The sequence below is a fragment of the Mercenaria mercenaria genome, chromosome 3 (genome assembly GCF_021730395.1).
Source record: "Mercenaria mercenaria strain notata chromosome 3, MADL_Memer_1, whole genome shotgun sequence".
NCBI lineage: Eukaryota > Metazoa > Mollusca > Bivalvia > Venerida > Veneridae > Mercenaria > Mercenaria mercenaria.
Genome location: NC_069363.1, coordinates 14930183 through 14952243, shown reverse-complemented (window position 1 = coordinate 14952243; position 22061 = coordinate 14930183). Strand labels below are relative to the sequence as shown.

The 22061-nt window shown below is 36.3% G+C and overlaps 6 non-coding genes across 6 annotated transcripts; all 6 read left to right on the top strand.

Annotated features, from left to right (window-relative positions):
- Positions 1–5338: 5338 nt before the first annotated feature.
- Positions 5339–5411, top strand: Trnat-ugu (transfer RNA threonine (anticodon UGU)). The gene has a single exon. It is a non-coding gene; the product is annotated as a tRNA-Thr (tRNA).
- An 8885-nt stretch (positions 5412–14296) lies between these two features.
- Positions 14297–14370, top strand: Trnas-cga (transfer RNA serine (anticodon CGA)). Its single transcript has one exon. It is a non-coding gene; the product is annotated as a tRNA-Ser (tRNA).
- Positions 14371–14735: 365 nt separating this feature from the next.
- On the top strand, positions 14736–14823 carry Trnas-uga (transfer RNA serine (anticodon UGA)). Its single transcript has one exon. It is a non-coding gene; the product is annotated as a tRNA-Ser (tRNA).
- Positions 14824–20629: 5806 nt separating this feature from the next.
- Trnat-ugu (transfer RNA threonine (anticodon UGU)) lies at positions 20630–20702 on the top strand. The gene has a single exon. It is a non-coding gene; the product is annotated as a tRNA-Thr (tRNA).
- A 385-nt stretch (positions 20703–21087) lies between these two features.
- Positions 21088–21169, top strand: Trnas-cga (transfer RNA serine (anticodon CGA)). The gene has a single exon. It is a non-coding gene; the product is annotated as a tRNA-Ser (tRNA).
- A 334-nt stretch (positions 21170–21503) lies between these two features.
- Positions 21504–21585, top strand: Trnas-uga (transfer RNA serine (anticodon UGA)). The gene has a single exon. It is a non-coding gene; the product is annotated as a tRNA-Ser (tRNA).
- Positions 21586–22061: the final 476 nt, after the last annotated feature.

Below are 22061 nucleotides of genomic sequence, written 5' to 3'. Positions count from 1 at the left end.
ATATGTACTGCACGCAAAACTTCAACCAGAAAACAAAGGGGGCAAAAAACATGTCAGAGGTATGGAACTTGACCCAGTGATATTGGTAATTGACCTAGAAAAAGAAAAAAAGTAAGTTTCAAAGCTATATGTTTTAAATTATGTACTAGTATGCAAAACTTTAACTGGGATTTTCTAAGTTCAAAAGGGACATAATTTAGCCAATATGCATGTCAGAGTTATTAGACTTATGCTATCATCTAGTTTTATAACCCTGAAGACACATGTGAAGTTTCAGTTCAATATTTGCATTAATTTTGGAGATAGTAACTTGCATGTAAAACTTTAACCAGGATTTTCTAAATACAAAAGGGGGCATCATTTGGCAAAATACATATCAGAATTATGAAACTTGACCTAGTGAGGTTGGTAATTGGTCTCGAAAAAATAAGTTTCTAAGCCATATGTACTTGCATGAAAAACTTTAACGAATGTGTGACACCGATACCGACACCGACGCCATGGTGGGTAGAATAGCTAAATAAATAAATACTGTTCAATATATCCAATAATAAGCTTCTGTCCTTCATCTTCGAGAAAATAAACTCATTCTGACAGATTAAAAGACCAGAGGCCGTATTCATAAAGCATCTTAAGTATAAGTATAAGAAATTGATTATTTACTTAAGTTTACTTAAGGAAGAAATTTATTTTACTTAAGTATATTTGTTATTCATAAAACAATTTAATAAGTCATTCTTGGCTTTTATTGTGGACGAAAACATTAAAAAAAAACAACAACATTAATTTCAGACAGATACAACATGCACAATTATGTTTAAAATGCTTTTATCTAAAAAAACAACACTTTAATCGTACTCACGACGCTATTTTGTTTTCTGACTTAAGTCATTTCTTACGTATCTTAAGTTTAAGCAGTTTTATGAATAGGACTTAAGTTTTTACTTAGACTTAAGCTGAAATCACCACAAAATTATGTAAAATCTTCAACTTAAGTCAAAACTTATACTTAAGATGCTATATGAGTACGGCCCCAGGTCTTGGGTTGCTTAGTAAACAGTCATTAAAACCTAATTTATCAAACATAAAATCATGGAACGAACGAACGGCTGTACCGACTTGGTTTTAATACTGATGATTCTTCTAAAAGTTATTTGTTGTATAAAATAGCAAAGTACACAATTCGAAATCTATAAGATATATGCAAAACCCGTCCCAAATGTTTGTTCCTAAACTAAATTAGTCACTAACCTAAGTATGAAGCTGCAAGGAACTCTCATTGTGTGGCATAGTGTGTTGATAAAGTATTCACTTGTTTAATTCAGATATTATTGAAAAAGTTCATATCGAGATCAATATTATACGAATAACATTCGCTTTATCTGTGTTATAATGAAATAAATTGTTTATCTTACGGTATAGACTGAAACTAAACTGCTTTTATCTTTGTCTACTGTTCTATTCCGGTCAGCTTTAAATTGTGATTGTTTTGTTGCTACACCTTCTACAAAGTATTTACGTTCATGCTAATATGTTTCGTTGTATAGTTATTGATCGCCGCGATCATATTGAATAGGTAAAGTATATGCGCGCTGAGGAAAATATTTCATGATGGACCTGTGAATTCTTTACTTATGGGCGAAACAGGTCTCATAAGCGTAAATACGATTAGCTTCTACTGATTATAAAACATACGTACGATTTGTTGTGAATTAACTGTTGTTGCACTTTTAGTAGTTCAGCCGCCACCCTTGTTTAAGAGCAACATTTAAAAAACACGTTTTTTTCATCCTCAAGTAATAAGTAAGTAGACTCGTCCAGTTTAATCAATCTAGACGCATAATCTAACTCTATACATAGAGCGCCTACTTCACCCGATTTACATTCGGAACATTTTCACGCGTTTCGGGCTTTATCGTATGTTTAACATGGGATTTTTGAACCGTCCAAAGATGTTGGAAATGTTTGTCTCATTGTTTATTTTTTTTTTTTTTTTAATAAAACTGTTACTGCTTTCATTGTCTACCACTTTTTTTCCACCCTTGCCTGAAAAAAACAGTAATTAGTTTGTACACTGTTCAGACAATTGTGCTCTGTTGAAATTTAACCAAACACAAGTTTACCTGCATAAACAGAAAGCATGATATGTCACCATGCGCGGATCCAGAGGGTGGGGGGGGGGGCGGGGGGCGGGGTGGACCGAGGGTCCGGACCCCCTCTGGAAAATCTTTAAAAAAGGAAAGAAGACAAGAAGGAAAGAAAATGTTTTTCGAAAAAGGCAACATTAGGACTGCATGTAAAGTATATGCGGCTGCTTCTACATACGACCCCGACATAATTCATATTATTTATCTAAAAGAAACTAAGAATTTTACCTTCAAGAAAGCTTGATTTTATCATTTTCCCAAATTTAACAGGTTAGTCCATAAAACTGTCCCAGAATGCAAAAAATGAAGTGCTAAATTTCAAAATTTCCAGGGAGGGGGGGGGGGGGGCAGGGGATCGGACCCCCTCTGAGAAAATTGGCTGTGTCCGTGCACGGTCATTATACCTGTCCAGTACTGGACATTATGGTAAACGCTTCTTTCCTGCACAAATGACAATTTCGCAACTTCTGTCCGGTTTGTACAAATTTCTGGCCGCGATAAACCATTTGACTTGTTTTATCAATATTTGTATCAGCACACCTGCATTTTATATATCGTGTCTTTTGTTATCGGTTTGTGCAAGAACGTCACATTAGACTAAACGAAATTATAGCTGATAATATAATCTCACATTTACTTTTATGTTTAGGTATCTTGTAGCATAGCTCTATTATTTTACCAAACAATGATAAAGGGGACAGAACGCATCCGACTTATTTACTTTTGTAACTTTTGTACCGGGCTGATACATGTATTAAAGGTGATACTTTTCAAACTGATTCCAACTTAATTAGAGTCAAACTTCTGTACTTTGAAACTAGCATTTTCTGTCGGAATATATGGCTATCAAATGAGAATGGCTCCAAAAATCACTGAAATTATATTGTAACTCTTTCTGGAGACATTAGATTTTGCCTATTGATGACCAGGCAGATAAAAAACACTGCTAAAAGTTAGTAAGTCAATAATAGTTTAACACTAAAATATATCTGCAGATTCCTTCAGTTATCGCTAAGTCTTATGTTTTGAGAAAAATAATCAAATGACATCAAATCATAGAAAGAAAGAGTTGTTTAACATGAAAATTGAACAGCATGTAAAACATGTATATTTCTCTACGAAACAAGTATCAGTATACTAATATAAACATTGAATTTCGGAAAAGGACTGCATAAAGGGGCCACACTTCTGGACAGTTAAACGCCTTTAAAAACTCACCATTTTCAAAAAACTGTTACATATGTTACAAGTGTTGAAATTTTACATAACTAGGTGGAACACAGTTTTCAGCAATTGTTTATTTTTATTTCTTTACAAAAGGCATTCATTTTAAAAGTGGGACAACTTTTTCAGAATATTACAAGCATCCGTCGCACGGGACAGTACGGAAGAACATGTAATGGTCAGGTAAAATATTGGTAAAGCTGTTGTTCGTTTATCAAATATTTCTGTGTTTTGATGATATACTTCTAAACCTTAACTCATAGATTTAAAGCCCAGATTATCGATTATCTAGCAAACAATCAAGACCGAATTGAAAACAGGTTTATCGCCACCAGAAGGATCTCTTTTACACAGAATGATACCGAAAAGCCAAAATATGTAAAATATATACATGTTCGTACATTTTGCTTTATAAAATGACAACATAACGAAACATATAAGCATGAAGTGATAGACATTGTGAAATGTGTAGTTACAAAGCAATTACAATTTAGAGCTCAATGAAACAGAACAGAAGACAAATATAACAGCAGGTAAGTCTGATTGCCTTACCTGTACAGTAAGACACAGTAGTAATTACTAATCCCCAATGATAACGTGATTCCCGCCGAAACGCGAGGACGAGTCTAAGTCATGATAACTGATGAAATAACCATTCATAATGCTTGCACATTACTTGACAAGCAAATATTAGTATTTCTTTCATTTTAAATATCCACTAAGTATATGGCAACATAGCTCAGTTGGGTAAAATGCAGACAATAATTGGGTGTAAGCAGATCGTTTTGTGGGTTCGAATCCTGAGGTTTTTTTCCCAGAATTTTTTGTTGTTTTTCCAGTATTCGTTTTCGTATTCGTTTTCATTTTTACTTCCGTATTTTTGTTTCTTTCTTTGATGGTTTGGTGTCGAGCACGCTTGCGGTGAGCTGATACGGTCGCCACTTTCGGTATATGTGCGTGCGTGCGTCCGTCCGATTTTGTCCGGATCATAACTTTGACATGCATAGACCAATCTTGTTTATATTTCGCATTAATGTTTAACTCAATGAGAAGGCATGTCATGTGCAAACCCATGTTCCTATCTCAAAGGTCAAATTGAAGTCTGTCCGGAGCATTTCTCCTTCATACATAGGATTTTGATGTAACTTGGCATGAATGTTCACCATTATAAGACGGAGTGTCATGCGTAAGAAGCAGGTCCCTAGGTCCAAGGTCAAGGTCACACTTAGAGGTCAAAGGTGCTGGTGGGCTCGACATTCTGCCCGTGGAGATACTTGTATTTGTATATATGTCTTCATATAACACAATAGTATGTTCATTATTTGCATTAATCAATATCATCTTTGTTATATAATAAACTATTCTGATCTGCCATGTCGCCTTTAGATACCTCTCTGTCGTGTTGTCCCAGAGCTCATGAAGGAATCTTAATTTTCATGCAAAAGTGAAATAAAAATTAAAAAAAATAAATAAATGTCGATGCTGAGTTTCGAACCCACACGGCAAAGGATCTGTTGAACATGGACTGTATGCTTTACCACTGAGCTAATTCGTAACTGGTATAAAATCTAGAAATATTTAGATTGTAACATGTTAGGAAAATGTTGAATTCCCTATGTTCCATTTTAATCTATTTATAGTCATGGTTGTAAATATCAAGTTATCGCTGGGGCATAGTATTACCCAGCTATAGTGAATGTTTATCGTAGGTATTGATCTCGTCTATATAGTATATATATATCAGAAATATTATTAATGATAACTGTACATGGTCGTAAACTTCAATAAGCGTTAAAAGTATTTAATTTTACTTTTTCGATAGTACACAAATTACACGAGTGAAAATTCTAGTAACAAGCTAGTGTCCTTTGTTTATTTTCTAAAGCCAATGCATTCTAATTCTTTCGTCAATTGAAATAATAAGAATTATTTAAAAAATGTCTAATATATCCAATATAACTCAAATAGCCTCCATAGCTCAGTGGTTAGAGCACTGGTCTTGTAAACCAGGGGTCGTGAGTTCGATCCTCACTGGGGGCTTTTATTTATATATCAACAGCTAGTAATTTCTTACATTATTTAAAGTACAATCTTACCACAAATATAGGTTATTCAGAGTATTATATTTTCAATAATCATAGTAGTTACACTAGTTATATAAAGATACCTGACATAAGTGGTTTACCCATTTAGTAACACAATTAATATTACACTATATTAGGGCATAAAATATATCTCTATTGAAATAATCAAGTCAGCAAATATTTTTATTTTCAAACCGAAGGTTTATATTTAGTTTTAACATTGAGTGTATTGCTGTGGTTTGTATGGTTTTATTATGTTCTTCCATTTCTTTAACCCTTTGACTGCTGGGAATGTTTTCGTCTGCTCAAACTGACAACTGCTTAAATTTAAAATTGCATCCAGTCTGCTCAAAATCTGGAGGAAAATTTGACTGACTGGCAAACAGCTTGGAAGGAAACTGACCCAGCCGATCTGGTTCCAAGCTGTGCGCAAATGTTAGTACGATGAACTTCAGTATGCTAAAGGTTAAACAAAGCCATCCTCCTAGTATAAAAAAATACTGGCATATTATAATTTCTTTGCCCCAATATCGAATGATTGCGGGTATATTGTTTTTTGTCTGTCTGTCACAAATGTCACAAAACTTTACCTTGCTTATAAAATCCAAACGCTTCCACCTACCATTACTAAATTCGATATGGAGGTTTCTCGTGACAACCTCTACATGACCTGGCAACTTTCAGGTCAATAGGGCAAAGATCAAGGTCACGCTTAGTGTCTATTTTGCTAAATAACGGGGGGTGGGGGTGCACTGTATTTCATGAACACATCTTGATATATCTTAAATACCCGAAACAAGCAACCGTTCAGGCCTGTTTTACAAAAAGTATTAATAGTTTGAAAAAGCAACAGTGTTATACTCATTTTCATATGCATTCAGATATGGATTTCTAAATCATTCCAAAGCTTTTCTATTTAAAGCTTATGAAGTATATATTTTACAGGACCTAGACAGTGCAACGGGAGTTGCTGCGACTACTAACACTTAAAGTCAAGCGATGGTTACTTTGTCAACTTCCACATCCACAACAGCTCAAATTGCGGTCCACACTATAACAACTGACACTGGCTTATTGGCGTCAGTATCTGGAATTCCTGTAGTGGTATCATCAGCTGGACCTTGTGTAAATCCGTTAACAGCTGTAACTCTCGTTTTGTCGCCAACAGCTGTACCACGTGTAGCGCCATCAACAGCTGGATCTGGTGTAGTGTCATCACCACCTGAACCTTGTGGGACAACGATAACATATGAACCTCGTAAACTAGTGCCATCAAAACCTGGATCTCGTGTAGTAACACCGTCAAAACCTGGATCTCGTGTAGTAACACCGTCAACAGCTGGATCTCGTGTAGTAGCGCCGTCAACAGCTTGATCTCGTGTAGTAGCGCCGCCAACAACTGGATCTCATGGGGCACAGAAAACAGTTGGGTCTCGTGTAGAGCTCCTGGCAGCTGGAACTCGCACCCTAACGTCAACAGTTGGTCCCTGTTTAGCGTCGTTTACATCTGGAACTAACGTCTTGACGTCAACAGCTAGATCTCGTGTATCTGTGTCAACAATTGGAACACATGTAGCGTTGTCAACAGCAGATACAAAATCGTTGGCATCAACAACTTCCGTGTTGGCACCGCTTGTAAAACAAGATAGCGATAAAACACCTCTCAAGTGCAGCCAATGTAACAGATGGGTAACAGTTGACGAATTCACTCAGCATTTGTTGAATTATCACGCTGAAGTCTCATGTGATACTTGCGGAAAGAAATTCCGAGGAGAATTTGCTCTATTTCAACATATAGAGGCAACTCATGTGCATTTACCTTTAATTTCTTCAGCCACTTCAACAGTCATTACAGAAGCCGTACCAATCATGTCTCCTCCATTACCAATAGTTTCAAAGTCCGTGAACGTTCCAAAATGTGACTCTCCTGGGATTGGAACAAGTTTGCCTATTACAAACTTCCAGGATGTTTTACCTCCGCTAACAGTCACATCACCATTAGATATAACCAGACCACAGCCTGTTTCCTGGGAGAGTTTTCTTCCAAAACAGTTTAAGAATGTTTTACAAAAGGAGATCTGAAGTGGATAGCACAATGTATATATGACAGTGCAGGGAAATTGAAAGCCACGTTTGAACAGAACTGCTACCTACCACCAGAACCAAAGTGGTCGGCACTTCAACCGCCTGACACATACAGTTACTTTAGACAAAGACTGTTTGTATGGGCTCCCATGCGTATGTGGGGTATTCCACTGAAATGTCCTACCTGTAAAATCAAACTTGTCCACGGGGGAATATATCCAAAGGCAAGAGAGGTGATAGACATTGACAGCAGATACTATCTGATTGGAGAATACCTGCGATGTAGCAAGTGTAAAATGCCGCAGTGTCCATGGAGTTCAGACATGCTGACGCAGCTAGATAGTGGTCATCGAAACGTTTTTCCAGCCATTTTAACAACCAGACTTGCTCTAGATAGAAAGTGTGTAAGCTTTATGAAACCAAGGACACTTGGAAACAGTTCCAGTTATCTAAAACAGGCGGTCGAAGAGATCCATAGCGAAGACTGGGGAAGACGTGCCATTCAGTACATGTCAGCATGTGAACTTCATCAAAAGGGATGCAGGTTGGTTTATTTCAAAATTATTAAACATATGTTGTTTTTGCACATTCTGTCATCATCTTATATGAACCATTTTCAAATTTGAAATGTTATTCACACCGACAACTTTCGTTGAGGACTGGATTCGAACCTGCGGCTTTCGAATCCGCATTTCTGCCTTACCTACGGGTCAGTGGTTTATATGAATTATGTTTTTTCCATCGTTGTTACAGCATAAGAAGCATTTAGCTTTCAAGCAGTCAGTTTTATTGCAGTTGTTAAATGGTTAAAAACATAAAGATTTGAATACAGAAAAAGTTCTTGGATAGATGTTTTATAAGCAATAAGAATAAAAGGCTGTTTGTCACTTTGATGTTAGTAATTTCGCTATTGTGATGCAGGCTGACCGGGAACAGTATAAGTTATAAACCACCTCCCTCGTACAGACCACTTCCACTGGCTCAATGGTTCGAAACTGTGCATGCAAACGAAGTTCTACTGCATGCGTCTGAGATGAGAGGATCCATCACTTCAACGTATGGAAAAATCCTCAAGGTAGATTCTACTAAAAAGGTATGCTGTTATTCAATTATTTGTGTCATGATATGTTTCCGTGCTCGTAGCTGTTGTCAGTATATCTTGTATCGGTGCGATAAAGTTATGAGCATGAACAAAAAGACACTATGTGACTGTCCTTGTTTAGCAACATTTACTTTTACCGTGGATTAACAGGAATGACAAATACGCAAACCTCCAATAAATACCGGTATACTGAATATAAGTACTCAACATACGTGCCATTTGTAAAGAAAAATAAGCACAAACTACAGTTTGATGGACATAAACCTGTTTTATGCCCGCCGCTTACCTCGGGAGTGGGTATTGAAATGGCGTTGTCCATGCGTGCGTGCGTGCGTGCGTGCGTCCGTCCGTCCGTCCGTCCGTCCGCAGTCATTTCTCAATAACTTGCAGGTAGAATTTTCATGAAACTTGAAATAAACATGAACCAACATATTGCGATGTATATCCATGTTGTTAGCTATTTTGTCTTTGGAGCTGTTAGGATTGATGGATGTTGAATGGTTCTTGTGAAGACCACTGGATCAATTTCAACTATACTTTACCAAAATGGTCCTTAGAAGGTCCTTTTCTATCATTACTCAGACCGTTCTGCTCCGTAGCATACGATAGCCGACAGACAGTGTTTACTACCAAGTTTGTTTATTTAACGTAACTCTTCAATATATGACATACTACCCGAACTTACTGCGAGGTTCTATGACGATCACGTGTGCAATAAAAGACTACTGTGACCCTCTTGATTATTGTAGGTTACAAAGAAACTGACCGGAGGGATTGAAGGTACCGCGGCATGGATGACAAATGTTTCAAATGAAATCGGTGAAGTGTTGAATTGTGTATTAACTACTGGAGAGGGTGCTGGCTTAATGGAGTTATGCCAAGGCTTAGTGAAGCGATACAGAGACGCCGATGAATCGGAACCTCTGGTAATATACGTTGATAGAGATTGTTGCAGCGATTCAGGAGTAGCCCCTGTCTTAAGATGGTTCCAGCCTTGGGAGTCTGAAGTTCGGCTCGATACCTACCATTTTATGCGTAGATTCACAAGAGGCCTTACGACAGAACACCATCCACTCTACGGGACCTTCTGCTCAAAGTTGTCGAGCTGCATCTTCGAGTGGGACAAGGGTGACATCAGCATGCTAAGGGGGCAAAGAAGGGTGAACTAAAAGATAAATTTGGCCGTGTACCCTCGGAAGAGCAAATATCTGCACATATAACAACCGCTGAACTTGCCAGGCATTGCAGACGAAAGACCCGAGGTGTTCAAAAGACAAGAACTCTGATTGACCAGCTCCTTTATGCGATGTGGGATCTGACAGACTCATCTGGTGTCCGTCTTGTAAATGCTGACAGCATGAAGCAAGTGTGGGAAACACAACAAAAGCACTTGCCCTGCATTCAAGATATCTCTAAAGGTAAACACAGTCCAAAAGGGTGGCCAGGAGCTTGATGTTCTCCGATGTGCAAAGGGATCACCTTCGTTAGAAAGCTTTCATCGTCACCAGTGCAGTTTTATACCAGGTAGTACTATTCCTCGATTCATATAATCTAATTAACTGAATCGCACTTTATGTAACAATACGTACGATATACATTAATAAGTGTTTAAATTCTAGAAATGCAGTTCAACTTCAGCAGGGTTCCAACCTATTGTCGTTGTGAACGTGGCTAAAACTGTCGCATAGTTTAAGTTCACGGATATGATCAAAGTACAAGTTAATGGTTTCAAACGCTAATATCGTCCCCAAAGATCATTTTAATAGTGATACTTTTCTTATAGCAGTCATTCAATCTGTACATATTAAAATTTAACAATAGTAATTTTAATGAATGTGAATGAGAATACGGTCTACATAATTGTAAAATACGAACCTATATGACAACACATTTAATGATGCCCTCTGTATTAACTTGTAGGCTGGAGATCCAACGCTATGCATACACAGATGTACATGTTGGAAGGATGTTCACGGTGGAACATCAGTCGGGCCCGTGAAGCCGTCGATTTGTCGAGAACATTGCAGACAACTATGTTTGACATACAAACTATGTCAAACATTAACCGACTTAGTTCGAGAGTGTTGGGATTGCCTGGCGTACATACTGGTAATAATAAAAATGAAATAATCTTTGCTTTAAGTATTATACCAATGATTACGATCTATTAGTATTCAGTAATTAAAATGCAGTATATTAATATAAAATACAATTACTTCATAACATGAAGCCCGTCTGCTCTCAACATTATGCTTGCACGTTACTTTTGAAAGGTAACAGTATACATTTATATAATGGCAGAAGTGCACCCCTTGTGACAAATGTTTCAGTTTGTATTTCAGTTATTTACATGAAACTCACAATTGATCCACATTCTGACACAAGGTCACAATAAACAGTAACACTTATACCTTTCATGTTCTTACATGCATTTCTTTTAACAAGACATAATGATGAGTTTGTACCATAGTTTTTAATTTGTGAACTTCTGAATGAGTTGCTACCGGAACTGTTTCACAAACACATATTATTATTACTTTAACTTTTTAAAAATGTGCTTATTTTTTATGAAAATGAAGCCTGTTTTATATCTTAAATGCACCTATGAGGTCACATTGTCATTTATTCTATCTATTTAAAGTATAATTTATAGGTACTGTTGATATAAAATGATTTTGGGATGACTAAAATTCCAGGTGAACGTATAGCGGTAGAATATTTGCTCTCGCAGTCTGGAAAGGGTGAACTTTCTGCAGAGATAGAGGAGGAGATAGGGGCTGTTTTACCAGTTCGGATTGAAGAAAATACCGAGGATGAACTTCTAGATGTCACTATCTGCGAAGTTATCGATATTGAGCCAACATTCAAATTTAAAGGCTTAATACCTGTGTCCACAACTACAACAGAAGGACTACAAAAAAATTCATCAAGAAACTCCACCATCAGAGCAATCAATTACAATCACACCAGTTTCAATTTCAACTGTTACAACAACTGAACAACAAGTGCCAATAATTGTTGTACCAACAGTATGTCCGCCACCAAAAGAACAAAGTCATTCAACACGGCCAGTCAGTCGACCAGCAAAAGAACTAATTTCAATCAGTCAAACACAAGTGGAACAAACAGCATCTCGATCCTCTATCTCTACAGAAGATATACCTCTTCCATCAGATGGAAGTGATAGTGACAGCAGTATACCACTTGGCTCAGCAGAGCAGGTACGAATATGATTATCAGAATTGATTATTCTTAACGTTTTATTGTCGTTAATAAACGTAAGACTAGAATTAAAGTTAGACCTCGGGGAAGTTTGCACAAATACAAAAGAAAATTTACCATGAAATAAGTAAGACTATAAATTGATGTGCATTGGTGTGTTGAAACTTCCCTAAACATTACCCTGGAAATGGCAGTAGTTAACTTTAGTCTTGTCAGGAACGATTCGCAATTTTCTCGAACCCCTAACGTTATCCAAAGTTGTATAAGATTTTCTAAAGCCATGGGACATTTATATTTGATAAATTACACTACATACATGTATGCGGTTATTTTGTGTTTTATGCAGACTTTTTATGGTACACGGCCAAGCAGCCCAGAAGCCAGACTCCAATAGAATATCAGAGTGTGTTTGTTTGCGTCTCAGTAAAGAATTCGAGCAAGCCAGAAATAGGCCAAAAGACAACAGTGGAAAGACCTTGCCAATTCCACATTCCATAGTTAAAGTCTACAGCCATATCCAACAGCTGCTGCAATATAGTAGGCAGGTTCAGAATGATACAAATCTGGTCTTAGTAACAATAAACACAACGACCGTGTCTGCATGGTAAGTTATAATAGTTCAGCCTTACTTTTAGATCAAATTTCCTGCATATAAACATTGCTTGCGTAGAATCACATTACATGCGCGCGTGCGTGCGTGCGTGCGTGCATGCGTGTATGCATATTTCATCAGCATTGCCATATAAGATAACGTTATTTGCTTATGTCTAAAGTCATATGAAGTTTCAGTCATTCCTTCCGCTTGTAAGGTTGTGAAGAGAGTTATTTTTTTAAACAACTAATGTTTTTGATAACAATTTAGCTCACCTGATCACTTTGTGCTCAGGGTGAGCTTTTGTGACCGTATGACGTGCGTCGTTGTCCGTTGTTTCGTAATCAAATTATTTAAATATCTCCTACTAAACCACTTGGTAATTTTTTACATAACTTTACAGGTATGTTCATTGCATGTACCAAATTGTTACAAAGTCAGTCCTATGCAGAACTAATGTGGCCATGGCAACCAAAACGAAAAGCCTAAAGCTTAGATATTTGACATAATTTGACCAAATTTATTCATAACATGAGCCCTGGTGTCAAAATTGATCCTGCCATAGGGATTTGTTTGGCTGCTGTGCAGGGCTGGAGTGGTACTCAGGTGAGCGATATTGGGCCATCATGGCCCTCTTGTGTGATAACGATTTTGTCTTTCAGGCTAAACAGTAAGCAGAAGAAAGCAGACAGAGATTCGTTGCTTCAGGGAGTTGCACTTCTACCCCAGGTATCTGTTGCAAAGGAACCTTTACTGAAATCAAAGGAGCGACAAACTGAACAATCGACTAATGGTCACAGGACAATGGAATTTGAAGAGCAGCCAAATAGAGAAGGTGAGGTGCCTTTTAGACGCAGAAAACAACTGTTACTGCTACGGCCACTGCCCCATCACTTGCAGCTTCTACAGAAGGAGCGAATCAGGCAATCTCATTCACGGGTGCACAAGACCCATATGATTCAGCGACGGGTGGTGCCCCTGGTCAAAGTAGCGGTTGGGGTTGGACTGGTGCACCAGGTCAGTCTTATGGATGGACTGGTGCACCAGGTCAGTATGGAGGATGGATGGGTCCTAATTCTCAGTATGGTGGATGGGCTTATCAACCATGAACGCGGTGAGCCACCAAAGAAACGCCGCTATATGGGGGACAATTACCATTATCAATGCACAAAATGTGGCAAGTACAAATCCAAACAAACTGGCCACACTCAGTTAAAAGGAAGATGGTAGTGTCCCTCGTCAGGAGAAACACTTGAGCAATGGAAAGAAAGAATTATTAATAAGGATTAGTTACTTTTCAATGAATATTCTGTACTTTTTGGACTTAACACTGCTAAACTTTTACCATTTATTTCAGTTATATTTTAGTTGTTGTTATATTTTGAAAATGGGAAATGGCACATATTAGTCACCATACCTCTGTGAGAACTATTAGGAATTCAAAATTCCCCTTTTTCGACCAAACCGTCTGTTTTAAGAGCTCTACGAAACACTTTTGTGAAAAAATAAAAGATAGTTGTTTACATTGTTTTAGTATGCATTTTAGTGTTGTTGAATTTTGCTATTTGCAAAATGATAGATAAGTGATAGAAAAACACAAATGTATGAACCCCTTATAAACGTCTTGTATTATTGCAATTCGCCGGCGAGCTTTTTGAAAGATATTTCTTGTTATTGCTACAGAGGGAAGTAACATATATTGGGTCTATATACATATGTCTAAATATTAAAGATCTAGAAAGTTTTATGGTGATTTTATTTTACTTTTCCCTCTTGCCCCTCTTTTCCCCTCTTATCCCCCTTTCTTTCCCCCACCTGTAGAGTCCTTTATCCCCCATTTTTGGCCGAGTGGTTAAGGCGTTGGACTCGAAATCCAATGGGCATTGCCCGCGCAGGTTCGAACCCTGTTCGCAGCGATCTTTTTAATAAGATGATAAATCTTACATGACCTGCTGCGATCCAATTTTTGTCATACGTGATATTTGATACATCCCAATCCCTTTTTCTTTCTTGTAAAGTTTCTGATGGCAAAGAATGATGTTCAAATGTCTAAAGGTTGGTACGTTTTGTCGGCACACATGAACCCTGATTACAAATATCTTTTTTGCGCTTCTGGTAAATAATGATTTTCTCATAATATTGTTTTTACTGATATTGTACATGCACTTTTGTGTTTATCACGTATTTTTATATTTTGATCTACTTATCTTTTTCCTGTTATTACGTATCTATCAGATGATATTTGATTTGAGTCATATTGATACACACGTGTATATGTATACATTATGGCCGAGTGGTTAAGGCATTGGACTTGAATTCCAATGGGCATTGCCAGCGCAGGTTCAAACCCTGCTCGCAGCGACGTATGTTTTTGTTATATTATTGAACTGATTGAACCAAACCTAATCAACTTAAATGAGATATTTGAAATTACCGACCCCTACCCCATTGCGCATCTTACATCAGATTAAGGCCAATGCCGTTCACAAATAAGGTAAATAACAGATTAAGTGGTACATTATAGATTTAACATTTCGGCATAATTTTTGGTAGAGAGATCTATTCAAAGAAACATTTTTCAAATTGGCGGATATCCTGACAAAATGCCCGCACATCCTTAAATATATGATGGTCAATTATTGGCACGCATGTTTTGTCGCATAAATAACATGAAGAATAGAGATCATGCACGGCGACGCCGTACTGCTTTCATGACGTTCATAACGTCACGTGTCACGTTTCTAAATGCTTTCGATGAGTTATTTAAAATCATCGTAAGTCTTGAAATAGTGAAGATAATATCTTTCGATTTTGTTAATATCCAATAATGCACTTCTGTCCTTCATCTTCTAGCACGTAAACTCAGTCTGATAGATTAAAAGACCAGACCATGGGTTGCTTAGTAAACAGTCATTAAGACCTTATTTATCAAACATACGAACGGTATGAACGGCTGTACTGACTTGGTTTGGACACTGCTGATTCTTCCAAAAGATATCTGTTACCTAAAATAGCAATGTGTACATTTCGAAATGTATAAGACCAGTCCCAAATTTTGATACTGTATACATTGTCATAAACTTAATAAATCGGTATTGTAAAGAACACTCAATGTAAGGCAAGTCACTAGGATGACCTATATCACATTTTTTCTTCACTTTTTCATCAATGTTTCACAGCTCAGCAAAACGTGAATTTATGAAAATGACAGAAATTTACAAATTGAATAATTCTTCTTAAGAATTGCGGATGAAATCTAGTGATAATAACTATAAACTGAAAATTCATTTTAATGTGACGGCTTGACCTGAAATTTAAAGCATTCACTCAAAGTTCATCATTACCGTTTAGAAATATGTTCTATCTTGTGGAGTTTCCACTTTTTCTATTTTATTATCACAGCAGCGTTGTTTGTGCCGTGTGGCGGCCGTAAAATGTCTCCCCATACATTCAATCAGGGCTGTTATATTTCGATCTTCTCAGATCGTTCAGCACGACTTTTATGTCGTGTTACTGGTACTGTTTAGTTTCTCAGCATGAACATTTCGGCCTGGGTGGTTCCAATACTCCCACTTTCATAGCTTTGGGTATTGTATAATCACCCCTTGGATATGGTGCCTGCTTTTTAATTTTGTCTTTTGGCAGTTCCTGTGATATGCAGGCTCCATAACCTCAGATCCCCTTTCTAAATTTCAGTTTGTTTAGTTCTGCTCATTGTTTTCTCGTTTAGGGCAAACCCTTTATTTTAACTGGGGACCATACGCCGCTTTTCATGGAATTACACGCTAGTGTAGCATTGAAGGTTCCATGTGCACCGCCGTATGAACACATCTGCGGATGTCTCTAAATTGTTTTTTGTACTTTTAGCATGTGTAAATGTTAAGTTCTGCTCAACCCGGGGCTAGAGGGCATGGACGGTAGCATGCATTTTAACTACAGTCCGTGAACAGGCTCAATCAAACCGAGCCTGCAACATTTTCGTTTTTGTTGTGTTGAGCGACCTGTGGAGTTTCCACTTTTTCTATTTTATAATGTTTGAAATCATTAAAGTAAATAAGTAATAAATGAATGATGCAAGTGCTTTAGATAACCATGTAAATTATTTTATGATCAAAGTGAGTGACCGTTAATGCCAATGTAATACTTTTATCAACGAAAGTGTTTCCAACAAACTGTAACCTTAATAACCAAGTGACAACTTTGTGGTTGCAACACACACATCTGTACGAGATATGTCAAAAGTACTGGCGTTCATAGTTTGGCTAAAATGCTCTTTCTTTAAAGATGAAGTTTGGTCATATTTTGAACATTAGAATATGAGTTTTATTTCTAAGCTATCTAAAAAATCATGAATAATAATAATAAAAAAACAACACTCTAAAGTCGAGAATCGAACACGGTCCGCCGAGGCAATAAAAGTTTTCCTGCCCCTTGACCAATACACCACGTAGGAATATGTACTATATAAAGTTTTATAATTAAGGCAATTTTCTACAAACGTTTTTCAATTTGGAATTGAAAATTAGTAAAAACATCTAATTTTTATACAATACATATAAAAAATCTGTTAGTTATTAAGTTTTAAAGCCCTCAACTATTTTTTGATATCTAATAATTTTCTCTTTTTTAGTTGTCGTACGATCTGGGGATCAGTGCCTTTGATAAATCGTTTTTTTCGTACCGCTAGTACACAAGCGAGACTAGTTAACATTAATGCTATTTTCTAAAGTGCTGTGAATAAACTTTAAGAGTTAGTATAAAGAAACACATGTTATTCGCACAAAACTGAATTACTACCAATTTTGAAAAAGAAATGTTTTAGTGGCGATTAGTTGGTTTAATACTAAGCATTGCAATAGTTAATGCTAAATCAAACAAAATGTTAAATTTGAAAACTTTCTTCTCGTTCTATTAAAAATACAAAAGTAGACATGCAGTAATTGCACATTTTTATTACTTTGTAATTGCAATACATGTAAGTGCCTCTATCTTTTTTAAACTAGGGAGATAGTTCTGTAGTTGCTTTATTTTTAATTTTTGAAGGAAAGTGCCAGATAAAAAAGAGGATAGGAATTTGTCAGGGCATTCAAATCTTTTCAAATGAACCTTTGTTTCCAAAAGTTACAAAAATGTCAAATACTTTAAGTAAGGTTTTGATACGTGCGGACATTTCCATTTCATGCTTGGGGAGACACAGTTGTTAATATCCGTCCATAAAGGTCTGAAGCAAACCTTAACATTTTTTATATGCTGAAACTTTCAACCCTCAAAAGCTTTATGTTGCCTGTGTGTAGCATTTGCTATCTATAGATGAAAATACTGATTAAAAATATGACTTGACGTGGTTCGAGCACACAGTCTACTGATCTGGAGTCAGAGGCGCTACCTTTGCGCCACGAGTCACTTGCCTTTATTGGGTTGTAAAATCTAGAGATAAATTCAGCACTGAACATCGTAACATCAGCATTTGAGCAGTATAACAGACGATTTAAATCAAATTGATTATGAAAATTTAAGTACTGGCTTTTGAACTATATAAAATATCTATTCTTTAATACTTTATTTATAATTATTTACAATGTAAAGACAACACTTCTTGTAAATGAAATTCCACAAAATTGAAAAGAAAAACATTATATTTCATTATATGATTTTGTGAATTATTGCAACATTAAAGTGAAAGATATCTGATAAAACCAGTGAAAAAATATCACATATAGCTTTTACTGAGTAAAAACATTATATAATTATGCCCCTTCGAAGGAGGGGTATATTGTTTTGCAGATGTCGGTCGGTCGGACGGTCTGTATGTCGGTCGGCATGTACACCAATCGGTTTCCGGATGATAAGCCAAGAACGCTTTGGCCTGGGATCATGAAAGTTGATAGAGATAACATTCATGACCAGCAGATGACGTCTATTGATTTTGAGATTAGTAGGTCAAAGGTCAAGGACAAGTGATTCGGAACATTTTAACGGTTTCCGGATTATAACTAACGAACGATTGAGCCTATGATTATGAAAGTTTGTAGAAGGTTGGTCATGACCAGCAGATGACCCCTATTGATTTTGAGGTCAGTATGTCAAAGGTCAAGGTCAAAGTGACCCAGAACAGTTAAACCGTTTCTGGATGATAGCATGCGTATCTTGGGCTTAAGATCACGAAATGTTATAGGGAGGTTGGTCTTGACCAGCAAATGACCCTATTGATTTTGAAATCAGTATGTCAAAGGTCAAGGTCAAAGTGACCCGTAACAGTTTAACAGTTTCCGGTTAACTAAAGAACGCTTAGGCCTAGGATCATGTAAGTTATAAGGGAGGTTGGTCATGACCAGAAGATGACCCTATTGATGTTGAGGTCAGTAGGTCAAAGGTCAGAGTGACAGTAACTGAGAACAGTTAAATGGTTTCCAAATTATAACTCATGAACGCTTAGGCCTAGGATTATTAAAGTTTATAGGAAGGTTGGTCATGACTAGGAAATGACCCCCACTGATTTTGAGGTCAGTATGTCAAAGGTCAAGGTCACAGTGACCCGTAACAGTTAAACAGTTTCCGTATAACTGAAAAACGCTTGGGCTTAGGATCATGAAAAGTATTAGGGAGGTTGGTCATGACCAGCACATGGCCCCTATTGATGTTGTGGTCAGTAGGTCAACGATCAAGGTCAAAGTGACCCAGAAGTTAAACTGTTTCTGGATGATAACATGATTACGCTTTGGCCTAGGATAACGAAACTTTATAGGGGATTGGTCATGACCAGCCAATTATCCCTATTGATTTTGAGATCAGTATGTCAAAGGTCAAGCTCTTTGTTCGAAGCTAATTTTAAATTAAAGTTTCATTTCCTACTCTTTAATTTAACCAAACATAATGAAATCCTAATTGCTCTAATAATGATTTGACTGATTTTGCCCAACAATTATTATTTGGTTTGAGTTCCATCTGATATCCACATGTCATAAACTTTTCTAATATATCGGTTTCTTTCCGACTTCAATATTTTAAGCCAAAATTTTATTATCTGATACAGTCTATGGATTATTAAAGGTTCTCTTCCTAACTCTCCATATATAAACGAATATTGTGTTTGTAACCGTATACCTAATAGATGTTTGCAAAACTGCAAATGAATATTTTCTAACTTCTTTGATTCTTTAAAACCCCATACCTCACAACCATTGCTTAAAATTGGTATAACTAGCTTATCGAAAAGATCTAGTGTGTGTGTTACTGAAAATCGATAAAAGGGACAGAACGCACTCGATTGCGTTTACTTATGTAACGGGTTAATAATCTATCAAAGGTGATACATTTCAAAACTTATGTCCTAAATTATTTTGAAACCAGCATTTTCTTTCGGAAAATAAAATATATGGCTATTAAATGAGAACTGCTCCAAAAATCATTGAAATTATATCGTAATCCTTTCTGGAGACATTAGATTTTGCTTATTGATGATCAAGCAGAAAAGCTTTAAAACACTGTTATAAAGTTAGTAAGTCAAATAATAGTTTCACACTTACATAATATTATATCTACAGATTAACCTGTACCACTAAATTAATTCATAGATTTGAAGACCAGGTTATCGATTGCCTAGTAACAATCAAGACCGGATTCAACACAAATTTATCCCCGCCAGAAGGATCTCTTTTACACAGAATGATACCGAAAAGCCAAAATATGTAGAATATATACATCTTCGTACAATTTGTTTTATAGAATGACAACATAACGAAACATATAAGCATGAAGTGAAATGCAATGTGTAGTAACAAAGCAATCATCATTTAGAGCCATATGAAACAGCACAGAACAGAACAGAAGACAAATATAAGAGCAGTTTAGTTTTAATGTTTTACCAGTTCAATAAGACACAGTAGTAATTATAACACAGTTAAAGTGAATGTTTGTCGTAGGTATTGATCTCGTCTGTATGTTTATCAGAAATATTATTGATAAGTGTACATGGTCGTAAGCTTCAAAAGGTGTAAATGAGTATTTAACTTTACTTTTTCGATAGTACACAAATTACACGAGTGAAAATTTCAATAACAAACTAATGCATTCTAACTATTTCGTCAATTGAAATGATAAGAAATATTCAAACGAAATACTAGTATTTGTCTAAACTATTCAATTGCTCACAGTGTAAACTACAACTTGTATAGCCTCCATAGCTCAGTGGTTAGAGCACTGGTCTTGTAAACCAGGGGTCGTGAGTTCGATCCTCACTGGGGGCTTTCATTTTTACTATGATAGTGATATATCAACGACTAGTAGGAAGATTGGTACATCTCCAATTAACGCTACGCCTCCTTTAGAAGATCAAGTACTTTAGTCAGATTGGAAGACTGGGCCTTTCGATTTCACTGTAATATTTTGCACTTTATAATGCACACTTACCATAAATAGAAGTTATTCAGAGAATTATATTTTCAGTAGTTATAGTAGTTGCAGTAGTTATTTAAATATACTTGCCTTAAGTGATTTACCCATTCAGTAACAATTATACTTACACTATATTTTAGAGCATAAAAGTTATCTATATTAAAACAATCAAACCATCAGATATTTTTATCTGCTAACTGTGGATGCTTAATATTTAGGTTTAACGTTGAATGTGTTGCTGTGATGGCCGAGTGGTTAAGGCGTTGGACTCGAAATCCAATGGGCATTGCCCGCGCAGGTTCAAATCCTGCTCGCAGCGATCTTTTTAATAGGATGATATGTCTCATACGTGATTTTTTATACATCTTTTTCTTTCTTGTAAAGTTTCTGATGGCAAAAAAAAAAAGATATTTAGAGGTATAAAGTTTGGTACGTTTTGTCGGCACATATAAACCTTGCTTACAAAATATCTTTATTGCACTTCTGGTAAATAATGAATTTTTCATCATTTTGTTTTTACTGATATTGTACATGCATTATTGTGTTTATCACGTGTTCTTATATTTTGCCCTATTTATCTATTCTTTGTTATCACATATTTGTCAGATGATATTTGAGTCATATTTATTCACACATATATATGTATTCATATAGCTGTGATGGCCGAGTGGTTAAGGCGTTGGACTTGAAATCCAATGGGCATTGCCCGCGCAGGTTCGAACCCTGCTCGCAGCGAATTATACTTTTGATATATTATTGAACTGATAATTAAAAGTCATTCTCTCAATCATTTTTTACATTTATCTTGTATTTCTATTTTAAAACGAGTTTTATATATCCAAATATGGTTATTTTGCTTATCAGTTAAATAACTGATTTTATTCAATACATATGAAATGTGTTCTAATAATTCAGAAACAGGTTGATACACGTTTGTTATTTATTCAAAATGAACCAATTAATTATCACGAAAATATTAACAATTAATTTAGTGATGTGTCATTGTAATGACGATATACGTGTTGAGATATATCAATTAGAAAGAAGTTAGGAAGAAGTGAGAAGAAAATTCGTGTATGCAGTTTCAACCCATGATCTGTCAAAAATAAGACAGTTTCTCTGTGTGATCTCATAGTTTCAAATAATTTTGATTTGGTAGCACTCACTGAGACTTGGCTCGGAACTACCATGGATAAAACGTGTATTGGCGA